The sequence below is a fragment of the Antechinus flavipes genome, chromosome 3, assembly GCF_016432865.1.
Source record: "Antechinus flavipes isolate AdamAnt ecotype Samford, QLD, Australia chromosome 3, AdamAnt_v2, whole genome shotgun sequence".
Classification (NCBI taxonomy): domain Eukaryota; kingdom Metazoa; phylum Chordata; class Mammalia; order Dasyuromorphia; family Dasyuridae; genus Antechinus; species Antechinus flavipes.
In genome coordinates this window covers 397,082,029-397,095,672 of record NC_067400.1, presented here as the reverse complement: position 1 = coordinate 397,095,672, position 13,644 = coordinate 397,082,029, and positions in this window count along the sequence as shown.

Sequence of the window (13,644 nt, the reverse complement as noted above, 5' to 3'; positions counted from 1 at the left end):
CTGTTTCAGATCTTTATGTCATTAATATGAGGGAGATCCTTCCAAGGTATGAAAGCATAATATGAAAACATGTACCGCTCTTCTGCAAACAGTGATCATTATTCCATGAGTGTCTATGTGACTAAATCTATTTGCAGAATTGTAGTCATTGGTCACACATCAAACCTGATTTTTCATACATTCTACCAGCCAAGAGAATGTTTCCAAAATGTGATTGTTCTGGGCATCGAGACACTTTACAACATGTTCCCAGTCCCTGATGGTACTTTACAGCCAGGAGACTGCTACAAAAATATTATTCACTAGAAGAAAGCCTTGCCTGATCAGCTGCCTTATTATTGTCTCTCTATGTCAGCACAGACAGTGTCTGCCACTGAACTTACCAGATGTTTCTGATTTATTTCTCTACCTTCTGAACTACAGGTTTTTTTTTTTTTTCCTGGTACTGAATGGTTTCAGACAAAGGACTTTCTGTGATTTCTTAGCTTATTTTCAAATGCAAAATCCTAGCTAACATCAGTTCAAGAGTCCAGGGGTTTTTCTATCACACTAAAAATCCACCATCCATTTTCAGTCTTGCCAATACTTGAATATGCTCTCCTTAGAGGGAGTTAGAGTCTATGACAAAATGATCCTCTCCATTGACCACACAACTGAGGAATAGATAAATCAATAAAATAGACTGCCAAGTTCTAGAGGCAGTGAAGGATTATTCCCTTTTTGTAATACTGAATTTCAAAAAGAAAAGGATTACAAACAAAATAAAGCCTTAAAATGAAATGGGGAAATGAATGATGATATTATTAAAGTCTAAACACCAAAAATTATTGATTTATCTTCTAATTCTCACAAACCAGTTAGTCAACTAGGATATACTAAGCAATTACTATTTTCCAGATACAGTGCTAAGCACTCTGGATACAAAAAGGCAAAAACAAAGTCCTGCCTTCAGTAAGTTCACATTTGATTGGGACATACCACAATAAACACAAAGCAGACAAAAGGGAACCTCAGAGGAGAAGGCATTAATATCAGAAGGAATCAGGAAAGACCCACAGAAAGTCTTTTGATCTAAGTTTTGAAATAAACCAAGGAAATCAAGTGGTGAAGGTGAAGGGACAGAGCTTTTAGGCATAGGGAACAAAGTAAATATAGAATTTGGGGGTGGGTAGGGAGGGAAATACTGTATAAGAAGACTTGAAAGCTAGAAATTTATATTCGATCCTAGAAGTAACAGAACCTCACAAAGCAGAAGGTTGATAGAATCAAACTCATGCTTTATAAAAGCCATGGAAGTTGAGTGAAGGATGGATTGGAATGGGAAAAGGCTTGGGTAAAGAATCATTAGTATTAAATTATTAGGTAAAGGTTATTATTACAATAGTCCAGCTGAGAGGGGAGAAGGGCTCGAAATAAATTTGTAGCTGTGTGAGCAAATAGAAGGGTGACACAAAGGATCAGTGTTGTGGAGAAAGAATGGCAAGATTTGGTAATAAATAGGGTATAGGGTCAAAGTGAGGAATCAAAAATGACATTGGGACTGAGTCTGATACTGAGAAGATGGTGGTACCATAGGTATTAGGGAAGTTTAGAAGAAGATATGTTTTGGAGTGAGGAGATGGAAAGATGACGAATTATGTTTTGGACAAAGTATTCTTAGTGTGATATTTGATATAATTGTAATATTGTTGACTACGTCTTTCCCCAACACTCTCCATTTCCTAGAAATCTTTGTATTTTATTTTCCATTTTTATTTGGATTCTATTAACACATAATCTTTTAATTTACTTAACCAATCTTCTTTGTCTTCCTAATACTTTTCTGTGAATATTCCCCAGTCCTCAATCCTTGATCTATTCCTATTTTTAATTTTTTCCCACTAGAAAGTTCTTGTTTGAATTCCTTCAACTTATCTCAATTCATGTAGAAGCATATATGTGCATACACACATGTATGTATGATGCTTTAATTTTTGTAAAGCATTTAACAAATTTTATTTTATTGAACTCTAATAACAATCCTGTTAAGTAGATACTATTATTATCCCTATTTTACAGATGAGGAAATTAAAACTAAGAGAGAGTATGTAACTTGCCTAGGGTTACACAGCTAATAAATGACTGAAAAAGAATTCAAATTCAGGTTTCTGACTCTAAATCCAACACTATCTACTGCTCCAACTAGCTGCCTACCACATCAATAATGAAACATGTCATGTTGAAAACTTAGATTATACAATTCTGTGAACCATGATGTAGCAGCCGAAAAAGCTAATGCATTCTTTTACTGCATCAGAAGATCTTTGAAGTTTAAGATAAGGCAGGGATGGATATATGGCACTTTAACCTAGTCAACATATCTGCAGTATTATGTTCATTTGTGGGGAATCACATTTTATGAAGAATGTTAATAAATCATATATTTTAAAAAGGCAAACAAGATAATGAAAGAATGCCACAAAAAATTAGTTAAAAGAATTTAAGAGTAAGAAGACTGGAATTCAAATCCTATGTCTAACATTTACTCTCTTTGTGACATTGTCCTGGGACTCAGTTTCCTCATTTGTAAAATAAAGAGATTGGACTAGTGGATCTTTGTGGTCCCTTCCATTTCCAGATATATGATCCTATGTTAAATCTTGAGAATCCTAAAGACTTGGGGGAAGAGGATATAGTCATGCAAGATGGAAGAGACCCAAGGAATAGTGTACTTTAAACTCCTCAGTTGCACCACTGTCCTTTTAATCATGTTGTGTCTCACACCTAGAATACCCATTCTTTCCAATTAATTGAATCCTGCTCATCCTTCAAAGCCCAGAAGAATTCCCACATCTACTCAGACTTGTCCTAGTACATTAACTCATGTTAATCCCTTCTCTAAATTCTTATGGGGCCAGAAGCCTCTAACCACATAATTTAATACTTAATTACATGTTGTTGCGAAACATTGTTGGCTAGAAATTATTCTAATATGTAAAAGTAGTATTGAATGTAATATTAATAATAGCTCACCCCTATATAGAAGCTTTACAAATATCTCATTTTGTGGAGAGGTTTTTAAATTAAAGGAGAGTTTGGGAGGTAGAAAGAGGATATGATTTTTTAAAAAGGAGTGGAAAAAGAATGTGTGGGGAGTTAACAAAGTTGACTGAAGAAAATACTTATGCAAGATTGTGCTTGCTTAAGTAATAATCAGAACATCTATCAAAATGTCAAGGCAACAGATGTGTATCCAGATGTTCTGGAGCCATCACAGGTGGCAAGCTGACATTAGTCATATAATGTTTATGAACACACACAACTTCTTGATCTGCATACTTTGAAGAAAATTTCTGCAGTGTTCCATCAAATATAATGCTGAAACCATGAAATCTATTGATAATTTCTATTTCATTAAAGACTAACCAAATATAGAGGAAGGAATGAGAATGTTAGCTTGTATGTATATATGTGTGTGCATATGCAAAAATGAAATTGGATGAAAAATAAACCTTCCTTTCTTTGAGGTATTTATAATCACGGAAACATTACCTTTTAGACAGCATGGATAATTTCACATTGTCTACATTTTTCTCAGTTTGTTCCATGAGTTTCATAACTGGCCTAACAAACTAGATTACAAACTTTTAAAACAAGAACTCCATCTTGCCGAATATCGCCCACAATACCTTTTGGGTACAGAGTAAGCAAATAGTGCTGATTGATAGCAAGACAGCAAATAGCAATACTTACTTTGATTTAAAATCTCATTCCTACCCACTTCTAAATTATTTTAAGTTAAATACCAAACAATATAATAATGCTCAAATGAAATCCTTTTAGTTGCATCTAAATATAGATATCTAAATAACGATAAGGTAACTAAAGCTAAAGTTTTCCCATCTTGAGGATGCACATAAAGGAGAGCTTTTAGAGTTTTCATTCTGGAATTAGGATTTACAGATGTTAACTAAGATGCACATTACGTCACTCCTGACTTCATCATCCTTTTCAGTTTTTCTGTATTTTTTCTCAAAATGTTCCTAACGATGCTTCGGTTAGTCAAGTCCATGAAACTATGAAGTTGGGAAAATATGGGTCATTTGTTTTTCTTATTACATTCTGTGAGTTATTAAGAGACCCAACTCAATGATTAACTACTTGTCTAAGTACAAAATGTTCCAGGGCTTCCTCACTGCCAGCATTTCTTTCTTTCTTTTTTATTACTTTCCTGGCTAGCTTATTATTATCCTTACATTTTTGCAGTTAGGCATACACAATAACCTACATATAACTATCCTACCAGCTGAACCTTGAGTTCACTAATTTCTGCTTGATAGAGTTCTATCATAATGTCAAAATGGCCAGTTCGAAAATCTTTAGCCCCAAACCAAAATTTGGCCCAACACTCATAAACACTTTATAAAACCATTTTAATTTAAGCATGCTTTTATTCAGCAAGTATCTTCTCTATTATAAAATGTGTGCAAATGCACATATCAGAAGGCTCATGTCATATCACAAGTAGCATCAAATTTTAAACCAAAAATTAAGTAGTTTTAAAACCAATAGTTAAATACTGAACTTTGGAAATAATTGGTCAGTCCCAATATTATTGATCTATGAAGTCAGAGGATATGAAGAGGCAAAATGACTGAATTCATTTCATCATTTCTCTCACATCTCAAGGTGATAAGTGGATATTATTAAGCAATCAAAAAAGAGAGATGTCAGTGTATTGGTTCCTTCAGTATGAATGAAGATTAAAATAGATTGCAAAAGTGTATTAAGTCAAAACACAAACGGCATCCAGTCTATAAAAAATCAAGGCAAGATTTCTTTCTTCAGACAAAAATTCTCTAAAAATGACTCATAAATAAGTCTGTTTTTGCCTAACATATCCAGTTAAAGCTTAAAAATGCAGGTTTGTTTTGTCAAGTGCTCTCCCTCCCAAGTAATTCTTCACTCTTCTACATATAACCAGTAGATGCCAAATCTTGTCATTTCTATGTTCACAGAATCTCTCATACTCAACCTCTTCTTTTCATTCAAACTAATCACTAGCCTAATTCAGGCCTTTGTTTCTCTAATATGATTATAACTGTTTCTTAATCTGTCTTCCTAACCCAACTCTACCTTCTCCAATCCATCCTTCATAGAGAAGCCAACCTAATTTTCCTAAAGCACAAATCTGACCGCTAATTTTTTTCAGTGAGCTCAAGTAGTTCCCTATCACCTCTAGAATCATATATAACTGCCCATGTTTTGAGCCTTTAAACCCTTCACAGCCTAATGTCAACCTATCTTTCCAAGGTCACTGCACATGACTCCCCTCCACAGATAAAATTATTCAGTCTATCTGGGCTTCTTACTATTCTTTATACTTAGTACTTTATCTCCTGCCTCTATACCTTGGAAAGAAGGAAAGAAAAAAGGAAGGAAGGAAGGAAGGAAGGAAGGAAGGAAGGAAGGAAGGAAGGAAGGAAGGAAGGAAGGAAGGAAGGAAGGAGGAAGGAAGGAGGAAGGAAGGAGGGAAGGAAGGAAGGAAGGAAGGAAGGAAGGAAGAAGGAAGGAGGAAGGAAGGAAGGAAGGAAGAAGGAAGGAGGGAAGGAAGGAGGGAAGGAAGGAAGGAAGGAAGGAAGGAAGGAAGGAAGGAGGGAAGGAAGGAAAAGTGATGATAAACAATTCTCCAACACAAACTAGAAAACAAGGTCTTACTAAAACACAACAAAAAAACAACACATATAGGGAAGTGGTGGCCAGAGAGGGATAGCTTTTTTGGGGGGAGGGATGTTTTTTTTTAACATTACAAGGATAGCTAATGGTAGCTAGGTACTAAGAGTAGATAGAATTCCAGACCTAGACTCGGCAAGATTCATCTTCATCAGTTCAAATCTTTCCTCTGACACTTACTAGCTGTGTGATCCTAGATAAGACATTTAATCCTGTTTGCCTCAGTTTTCTCATTTGTAAAGTGAACTAGAGAAGGAAGTAGCAAATCACTGAAGTATTTTTGTCAAGAAAATCTCAAATAAGGTTATAAAAAGTAGGTCACAACTGAAAAACAGCAAAGGATGGCTAATGGGACCATAGAAGAGGGAAGTGACATAATTTTTCTAGCAACAAAGGCAGTATTGATTATGGCTTCAGAATGGGAAAGGGATGAGGTGAAAGGCACACAAAGGGCATACTCTTCTTACTCCTAGCCAATTTGTCTTAGAAGCTACCCTGCCTCTGGACCAAAGACTACAATCTGGTGTTTTTAACCCTTTCCATTCTGGAACTTCTATCCTACATTTGCTTCAGCCCCTGCCCTATCCTTCTGATTGATGAGTACTTCATCTAGCCCACTGTCTCAGAAAGAATTCAATAATGTTTCACATAAGACTCCCATGTTTACATGGATTATCTCTCAAAGTTTTGTAAAGCTTATGGGAACTTCTAAAAATAAAATTATTTCAGGAAAAAAAAGGGACAAAGTTGAAGAGAGAAAAGGAGAAAAAGGAGAGGAGGAAGAGTAAAAGAAAATTTTGCCACCATTTTTAGCAAAATTATGTTTGTATAAAACACCAGTATGACTTATAATCAAGGCCATTTTTCAATGTGAAGTCATATTTTTTTTCCTTTAAAAGAAATCTTATTTTCAGCATGAGACTTAAACTCAAACAAATAATAGTGTTTTGAGGATATATTAAATGTAAGGGGTATGTCTCAGTTTCCCAAATGCATCTTCCTTCAGGGCCACTTTTGACACAGTCTCAGATTCCCCCATGTCATTAGTTAGACTGGCTAGATAAACTTGAATGCTCTCATCAGATTTCTCAGGTTATAGACAAGATAAGGTTAAGGCTGAGTAAGAAAAGAAGCAGAAATATAATATCCTGGCTTTAGCAAAGGTACCCCCTCAAGCCACATTTTATCCTGCCTTGATATTTTAAGTATTGATACTTTTGCATTTCTAGGATCTAAGATTGTCCTTTGTATGAGAGCAGCTAGAATTGCAAGACCCAAGGACATCCAATGGCAAGATACAGCACTAATACAGACATAATCCTTTCTGTGTTCATATATTGACCAATTCTTGCCAACCTGTTATCACTCTTGGATTGTGGCTTGGATAATAGCTTCTCAACAAGGACATGATTCACAGGCTGGAATGTGGGAAGAAATGCTTTGAGAAGGCAATTGGGTTTGATGTATTTTATAATATTGATCATTTAATATTTTCTTGATACCACAATATTTTAATAATGTGAACTATTTTTGGAATCTCTACTATATGAAGACGTGAAAATTCTAACTCTTCTCAAGAAAAGGACCCTCTTCCGGTTAAGATGGTGGAGAGGAGGCTCACAGCTGCATAAGCTCCACACTTTCTCTCACTATCCACTTCATTACAAGCCTCTGAATCAATGCTTGACTGAAAAAAACCCACATATAGTTACCAAGAGAAGCCATCCTTGAGATTCGCCAAGAAAGGTCTGTCTTAATTGGAGGGCTGGGACGGTTTTAGATCGGGCGCAGGCTGAGGGCAGCGGCAGTGAGAGCACGGGAGCAGACTGGAGAGGGGGTGGGGAGTGATTGCAGCCGTCTCTGCGGGGAGAGCTTCGCTACAGGCTTGGATACTTTGATCCAGCAGCAAGTCAGCAGCCCAGCAGAGAAGCTAAAAACACCGGGGCTGAAGAACACAACCCCAAACAGCTGGAGTCTCTCGGGACCTGGCCACCCCCCTCTTCCCCCCCCACAGTGACTCAGCACGCTCTGGGCTCAGGCGCACACAGTCCTGCTAGTGCCTCACTGCTGCCTCCTGCAGTCTGTAGAGGAAGCTCGATAACATACCCAACCCCTCCCCCAAAGAAAGACTCCAGTTTTTTCTGTTTTTCTTTGGTAGTTTGTCTCTGATTAATAGACAGAATGAGCAAGAAGCTGAAGAGGACTTTAACCCTTGACAGCTTCTACACAGATAGAGAGCAGACTCTAAATCCTGAGGAGACTAAAAACAGGCAGTCCCCAGGTGAATCCCCAAAGGAAGAGATCATCTGTTCCTCAGCACAGATGAACCTCATAGAAGTGATTAAAAAGGCTCTCACAAGGGAGCTAGAAGAAAAATGGGGAAAGCAGAGTGAGGCTTGGCAAAAGGAGAGGGAGGCTTGGCAAAAGGAGAGGGAGGCTTGGCAAAAGAGCCTGGAGAAAGTTAAAGAGAGAGTGGATAAAGAAGTAAAATCCTTGAAAAATAGGATTGGTGAACTGGAAAACAAAATTGGCGAAATGGAAAAAAATTCCACAGAACAAAAGAACTCAATGGGACAATTAGAAAAAGATTTTAAAAAAGTGAGTGAAGAGAATACTTCACTGAAAATCAGACTTGAACAAGTGGAATTGAATGACTCGAGGAGACAAGAAGAATCAGTCAAGCAAATCCAAAAAAATCAAACAATGGAGAAAAATGTGAAATACCTTCTGGGGAAGACAACAGACCTGGAAAACAGATCCAGGAGAGACAATCTGAGAATCATTGGACTTCCAGAAAAACATGATGAAAAAAAGAGCCTGGACACTATTTTCCAGGAAATTATCTAAGAGAACTGCCCAGAAGTCATAGGAACAGAGGAAAAAATAAACATTGAAAGGATTCATCGATCACCCACTGAAAGGGATCCTAAAATCAAAACACCAAGGAATATAGTGGCCAAATGCCAGAACCCTCAGATGAAGGAAAAAATATTGCAAGCGGCTAGAAAAACCCAATTCAAGTATCAAGGAGCCACAATAAGGATCACCCAGGATCTGGCAGCATCCACATTAAAAGATCGAAGGGCCTGGAATATGATATTCCGAAAGGCTAAGGAACTTGGTATGCAACCAAAAATAACTTACCCAGCGAGAATGAGCATCTTTTTCCAGGAAGAAGATGGACATTCAACGAAGTAAGCGAATTTCATCTATTTCTGATGAAAAAGCCAGAACTTAATAAAAAGTTTGATCTACAAATATAGAACTCAAGAGAAATCTAAAAAGGTAAAGATTAATCTTGGGAACTATATTTTGACTATATAGATGTATAAAGAATACATGTATACCTTGTTCTAGAAATTGATGTGGAAAGGACATTGTATCAGAAAAAGGGTAAAGTGGGGGTAGTACATCTCATGAAGAGGCATAGGAAACCTATTATATCTGAGAGAAAGAATGGAGGGGAATGAATATAGTGGGTATCTTACTGCCTTCAGAATTGGCTTTAAGTGAAAAATCTTAAGACATATTCAATCTATGGTGAAACTTCTCCCACCTCATTGAAAAGTGAGAAGGGAAAAGTGAAAAGGGAAGGAAAAAGCTAAGCGGAAGGGAATACGGGAACTGGGAGGGAAAGGGGTAAGATAGGGGGAGGAACTCTAAGGCTGGGGGAGGGATACTAAAAAGGCAGGGCTGTGAGAAGCAAGTGGTGCTCACAAGCTTAATACTGGGAAGGGGGGAAAGGGGAAAGAAGGGAGAAAAGCATAAACCGGGGTTAACAAGATGGCAAGTAATACAGAATTGGTCATTCTAACCATAAATGTGAACGGGGTAAACTCCCCCATAAAGAGGAAGCGGTTAGCAGAATGGATTAAAAGCCAGAATCCTACAATATGTTGTTTACAGGAAACACACCTGAAGCGGGGAGATACATGCAGGTTAAAGGTAAAAGGTTGGAGCAAAATCTACTATGCTTCAGGTGAAGTCAAAAAAGCAGGGGTAGCCATCCTGATCTCAGATCAAGCTAAAGCAAAAATTGACCTAATTAAAAGAGATAAGGAAGGACACTATATCTTGCTAAAGGGTAGCATGGATAATGAAGCACTATCTATATTAAACATATATGCACCAAGTGGGGTAGCATCTAAATTCTTAAAAGAGAAACTAAGAGAGCTGCAAGAAGAAATAGACAGTAAAACTATAATAGTGGGAGATCTTAACCTTGCACTCTCAGAATTAGATAAATCAAACCACAAAATAAATAAGAAAGAAGTCAAAGAGGTAAATAGAATACTAGAAAAGTTAGATATGATAGATCTCTGGAGAAAATGTAATGGAGACAGAAAGGAATACACTTTCTTTTCAGCAGTTCATGGAACCTATACAAAAATTGACCATATATTAGGACATAAAAACCTCAAACTCAAATGCAGTAAGGCAGAAATAGTAAATGCATCCTTTTCAGACCACGATGCAATGAAAATTACATTCAACAAAAAACCAGGGGAAGTAGACCAAAAAATAATTGGAAACTAAATAATCTCATACTAAAGAATGATTGGGTGAAACAGCAAATCATAGACATAATTAATAACTTCACCCAAGAAAACGATAATAATGAGACATCATACCAAAATGTATGGGATGCAGCCAAAGCGGTAATAAGGGGAAATTTCATATCTCTAGAGGCCTATTTGTATAAAATAGAGAAAGAGAAGGTCAATGAATTGGGTTTGCAATTAAAAATGCTAGAAAAGGAACAAATTAAAAACCCCCAGTCAAACACTAAACTTGAAATTCTAAAAATAAAAGGTGAGATCAATAAAATTGAAAGTAAAAAAACTATTGAATTGATTAATAAAACTAAGAGTTGGTTCTATGAAAAAACCAACAAAATAGACAAACCCTTAGTAAATCTGATTAAAAAAAGGAAAGAGGAAAATCAAATTGTTAGTCTTAAAAATGAAAAGGGAGAACTCGCCACTAACGAAGAGGAAATTAGAGCAATAATTAGGAGTTACTTTGCCCAACTTTATGCCAATAAATTCGACAACTTAAATGAAATAGAAAAATACCTCCAAAAATATAGCTTGCCCAAACTAACAGAGGAAGAAGTAAATATCCTAAACAGTCCCATCTCAGAAAAAGAAATAGAACAAACTATCAATCAACTCCCTAAGAAAAAATCCCCAGGACCAGATGGATTTACATGTGAATTCTACCAAACATTTAAAGAACAATTAACTCCAATGTTATATAAACTATTTGAAAAAATAGGGATTGAAGGAGTCCTACCAAACTCCTTTTATGACACAGACATGGTACTGATACCTAAACCAGGTAGGCTGAAAACAGAGAAAGAAAATTATAGACCAATCTCCCTAATGAATATTGATGCTAAAATCTTAAATAAAATATTAGCAAAAAGATTACAGAAAATCATCACCAGGATAATACACTATGACCAAGTAGGATTTATACCAGGAATGCAGGGCTGGTTCAATATTAGGAAAACTATTAGCATAATTGACTATATCAATAACCAAACAAACAAAAACCATATGATCATCTCAATAGATGCAGAAAAAGCATTTGATAAAATCCAACATCCATTCCTAATAAAAACACTTGAGAGCATAGGAATAAATGGACTTTTCCTTAAAATAGTCAGGAGCATATATTTAAAACCATCAGTAAGCATCATATGCAATGGGGAAAAACTGGAACCTTTCCCAGTAAGATCTGGAGTGAAGCAAGGTTGCCCACTATCACCATTATTATTTAATATCGTATTAGAAACACTAGCCTCGGCAATAAGAGTCGAGAAAGATATTAAGGAATTAGAGTAGGCAATGAGGAAACCAAACTATCACTCTTTGCAGATGATATGATGGTATACCTAGAGAACCCCAGAGATTCTACTAAAAAGCTATTGGAAATAATTCATAATTTTAGCAAAGTAGCTGGCTACAAAATAAATCCCCATAAATCCTCAGCATTTTTATACATCACCAACAAAACCCAACAGCAAGAGATACAAAGAGAAATTCCATTCAGAATAACTGTTGATACCATAAAATATTTGGGAATCTATCTACCAAGGGAAAGTCAGGAATTATATGAGCAAAATTATAAAAAAGTCTCCACACAAATAAAGTCAGACTTAAATAATTGGAAAAATATTAAGTGCTCTTGGATCGCCCGAGCGAACATAATAAAGATGACAATACTCCCTAAACTAATCTATTTATTTAGTGCTATACCAATCAGACTTCCAAGAAAATATTTTATTGATCTAGAAAAAATAACAACAAAATTCATATGGAACAATAAAAAGTCGAGAATCTCAAGGGAATTAATGAAAAAAAAATCAAATGAAGGTGGCCTAGCTGTACCTGATCTAAAATTATATTATAAAGCAGCAGTCACCAAAACCATTTGGTATTGGCTAAGAAATAGATTAGTGGATCAGTGGAAAAGGCTAGGTTCACAAGACAGAATAGTCAACTATAGCAATCTAGTGTTTGACAAACCCAAAGCCCCTAACTTCTGGGAAAAGAATTCATTATTTGATAAAAACTGCTGGGATAATTGGAAATTAGTATGGCAGAAATTAGGCATGGACCCACACTTAACACCATATACCAAGATAAGATCAAAATGGGTCTATGACCTAGGCATAAAGAATGAGATTATAAATAAATTAGAGGAACATAGAATAGTTTATCTCTCAGACTTGTGGAGGAGAAAGAAATTTGTGACCAAAGATGAACTAGAGACCATTACTGATCACAAAATAGAAAATTTCGATTACATCAAATTAAAAAGCCTTTGTACAAATAAAACTAATGCAAACAAGATTAGAAGGGAAGCAACAAACTGGGAAAACATTTTCACAGTTAAAGGTTCTGATAAAGGCCTCATTTCCAAAATATATAGAGAACTGACTCAAATTTATAAGAAATCAAGCCATTCTCCAATTGATAAATGGTCAAAGGATATGAACAGACAATTTTCAGAGGATGAAATTGAAACTATTACCACTCATATGAAAGAGTGTTCCAAATCATTATTGATCAGAGAAATGCAAATTAAGACAACTCTGAGATACCACTACACACCTGTCAGATTGGCTAAGATGACAGGAAAAAATAATGATGAATGTTGGAGGGGATGCGGGAAAACTGGGACACTATTGCATTGTTGGTGGAGTTGTGAACGAATCCAACCATTCTGGAGAGCAATCTGGAATTATGCCCAAAAAATTATCAAATTGTGCATACCCTTTGATCCAGCAGTATTTCTATTGGGCTTATATCCCAAAGAAATACTAAAGAAGGGAAAGGGACCTGTATGTGCCAAAATGCTTGTAGCAGCCCTGTTTGTAGTGGCTAGAAACTGGAAAATGAATGGATGCCCATCAATTGGAGAATGGCTGGGTAAATTGTGGTATATGAATGTTATGGAATATTATTGTTCTGTAAGAAATGACCAGCAGGATGAATACAGAGAGGACTGGCGAGACTTACATGAACTGATGCTAAGTGAAATGAGCAGAACCAGGAGATCATTATACACTTCGACAACGATATTGTATGAGGACATATTTTGATGGAAGTGGATTTCTTTGACAAAGAGACCTGAGTTTCAATTGATAAATGACGGACAAAAGCAGCTACACCCAAAGAAAGAACACTGGGAAACGAATGTGAACTATCTGCATTTTTGTTTTTTTCCGGGTTATTTATACCTTCTGAATCCAATTCTCCCTATGCAACAAGAGAACTGTTCGGTTCTGCAAACATATATTGTATCTAGGATATACTGCAACATATCCAACATATAAAGGACTGCTTGCCATCTAGGGGAGGGGGTGGAGGGAGGGAGGGAAAAAAATTGGAACAGAAACGAGTGTCAATATAAAGTAATTAT